Raw genomic sequence first — 3,671 nt, 5'->3', positions numbered from 1 at the left:
TGTATCAATGTAATGAATTGTCTATTGTGCAAATGATGTTCTTATGAATGCATGAATGTTGATGCAATCTTCATTTGACTTCAAAGTGGTGAACTTGGTATTCCTTCACTTGATCATTTATTTCCAGGGTTACCTTCGGATATCAGTGTAGCAACTTATGCTATCAAGCTTGCATTTCTGAAGAACCATCTGATCAACTTGTATCTTTGTATCTTTTTTGCTTGCATTAAAATCTCAGAAGAAATGTTTCATTTATGGAACTCTTGTCATAGTCAGAATTATGACCTTGATGTTCCATTTTTGTCTTGATAACATCGACTTTCTTCATCTGGACTTGTGTAGAAATCCAATAAAGCTTTCATCTTTGAAAAGAGAATCTATCATCTTTGGAGAGTGAATCTATCATCTTTAAAGAGCGTAGATGTAGATATGTCTAACTCAGCAGGGATTAATTAAGAAAGTAGAGTCTATTCTGATTTGACTCTTGAACACATCACAATGAGGGTTATCTTAATTCCTTTCATGTCTCCCCATCTAATCAAATCTCGAATGAGGCAACTTGGACCATATCATGTCGAGATGTTTAACAATAATATATTGTTCAATCTTAGTTGGCTCCACTTCTGTAAAAAGAAATCTTCATCATATCTCACTTCTAACCTTGAGGTTGAAGATGACACACTTCATCTTGAATTAAAAATGGAAACACCATATGATCGCAGCATTGGTTCAGCGCCATAACTGATTCGTAAAACATTTGACAACACATTCATCCTTTCACGTGGTTTCTGCTAAGATGTTTGTAAAACATTTGTCAAAATTTCAGCTTCCCTTCTATGGAAAGAAATCTTCATCATATCTCACTTCTAACCTTGGGGTTGAATAAGTCAAAATTCATCTTGGGTCCATAAATGGAAATATCATATGATTGCAACATTGGTTCAGCACCATAATCACTGGTTCATAAAACATTTGACAACACATTCATAATTTCCTGTGTCTTCTGTACAGATGTTCGTAGTAAATTTGACAACACATTCATCCTTTCATGTGGCTTCTGCACAGATGTTTGCCAGTGAAGCTATTTGCATAGTGTTCAAAGCTTTTGTATAATGTCACAAGACCACTTGAGAACAAAACTCGGTGGGAATACAAATGGGATGCTGGTGTGTTTCATAACCAAAAAGTTGGTCAAATTCACAAAATATGCTAATGCCGAATTGAATAAGAGATACCAACTGATCTTGATATCATCTCGGGCAAGGTCAAGTGTGATACCAATCACGTTTTCTTCCATAATGAGTGTTGTAGAAAGTAGAAACGCATCCCGCTATAGGAGCCATGTACATAAGGAGGTTCATGGAATTCTTACTGCTGGAGATGAAACACACATAATAAAACCAAATAGATGAAAACTCATTTCACCCCGACTGGCAATGATAACCCCAGTAACAATGGGAATAAGGGTAATGTACGTAAGCTGGGCCTCTCTCGTCAATGTCATCAAGTAAACAAAAACTGATGTGAAAACATCTTCGTAACCCCAATAGTATGGTTGAAACTAACTGCCAGAAACTTCAAATAATATGTTCAATCATCACCGACACATAGAATACAAAATTCAAAGCCGAGATTTTAAGAAACTGAACCCTGGATCAATGGTCTACATGGGGACCATATTTATTCATCCAATCGTGATATATCTTAACAAAGAACACGCTGTCATGTGACAAATGGTTAAGAAGATTAGGTATTTGAAACCATACTTGCTGAGTAAATATTTGTTCAACAAAAAAAAATTATGTATAGTCAGCTCCAGTGTCACTGTTTCATCATTTTCATTCTTCATATCTTTTTGTCTCATTGGAAATATTTGCTTAAAGCAATGATCTTGACACAGGATGATATTAGCCTTCAGCATGCCCAAACATTTTCTAATACAAGCGTTCAAAATGTGTCTACATTCCTGATTCTTATTGAAATGAGCTTTCAGTATGTCCCAGCATTTTCTTCTTGTTGATGTGAGCTTTTAAAATGCCTCAACGTTTTTTTTTTCATACTGATATGAGCCTTCAAAATGCCTCACATGGATCTATCTGAAGTGTCTTCAAAATGCCTTACCATTCTATTTTTGGTTGAAATGAGCTTTCAGCGTGCTCCAACATTTGCTGATATGCACGTTTAAAATGCATTCAAAATATTTTCTTGCTGATATGAGTCTTCATGAATGCTCAAATATTCATATTGTTGTGAGCCTTCAAAATGCCCCACATGGATCATTTCTGTCTGAAATGGACCTTCAAAATGCCCCAATATTCTATTTCTGGTTCACTCTCAATGTCTGTTTGAATTGAATATCATGATCCCCACGAGGTCCAATTTTTACAATGCACTGTTGTGGGTACTTGTGGCTTATTCGTGCCTTAAATCTGTTTATCTTGAATACTCTCATTCTGGTCTCACTAAACAGTAGTGTTCTCAAGTAATTTAAGGAATTCTCTTCATGTTGTCACAAACTTAAGAAGTAATCAATCATTCTAACGGAAATGTCTGAGATATGTGCCTCTTCTAAATGAGGTGCCCATTTTTTTGATGTGGAGGATCTAGTCGGACAGAGTGGTATAAATCGCTTGGTAATTCATTTCAGGCTAACACAGTGAACCTTGTTTTTAGTGAAGGTTATTTCTGGAATATACTTTTCTGTGGGAGAGAAACCAATTTATGTGAACAGTAATCTTATTTTGATGCAATAGCAAGACTACATATACAGTGGTACAGGCTCTTGAAAAGTCCGCACCCATGCAACATGTTGATTCTGATAACTACTCGTCTAATTATGAAGCGATCTTTTAGGATGATTTCATAGATATTGATAGTTCTTCTGATACCGAGGAAATCCTGAATTCTGATTCTAATGAGGAGAATAAACTGTTATACTTGACGAAAATGAGGTACTCAGAGGTTGAGGCTTTAATAGCCATGAAGAGATGTGGTCCGGATTCATCAATTGCAGAGTTGACAGATTTTATATGTGCTGCTCAAATGGCTAAGGCTGCTAACGCACTTCTTCCGGTAGAAGATAGAAAGCCATTATGCAATGACCCCAATTACAAGAAAAGGCAAAACTCGGGCTATGATTTTTGGAAAAGGAAGAAACAGAGGAAGCTTGAAAAGAAGCTTCTTAATGAAGACGATCATGCAATTCATCTTTCAAATCCAATGATTAGTTTAGGGTTTCTACCAAACTAGATCAGATAACTCAAAGAACACTTTCAGAAGATGTTATTAGGCTTCCTTTATTTCTACTACGAGAACGTGGCACTTACTCCAGTTGGTGTTTGGATCGAAATGTAACGGTACTTATACGATGTAGAGTCAGAATTTGTAAATTCGAAGTATTTTTGTGCTGCTGCACGAAAAGGGGCTATATTCATAATCTGCCAATTAAGAACATATTTCCTCTTATTCTGCTTCCTCCACGTATCATACATAATGCTTTTCCATTGACAAAAAAATGATGGCCTTCCTGGGATCCAAGAACAAAGTTGAATTGTTTACAAACATGTACAGGAAGTTCCAAATTGACAGAAAAGATCCGTAAGGCTCTTGAAGCTTATGACGATGAGCCACCTTTGAGTGTCCATAATTATGTTCTTGATTAGTGCCGAAAA

The sequence above is a fragment of the Hibiscus syriacus genome, unplaced genomic scaffold (assembly GCF_006381635.1).
Source record: "Hibiscus syriacus cultivar Baekdansim isolate YM2019G1 unplaced genomic scaffold, ASM638163v2 tig00110998_pilon, whole genome shotgun sequence".
Classification (NCBI taxonomy): domain Eukaryota; kingdom Viridiplantae; phylum Streptophyta; class Magnoliopsida; order Malvales; family Malvaceae; genus Hibiscus; species Hibiscus syriacus.
The sequence above is the reverse complement of the archived record's forward strand: the minus strand, read 5'-3'. Positions refer to the sequence as shown.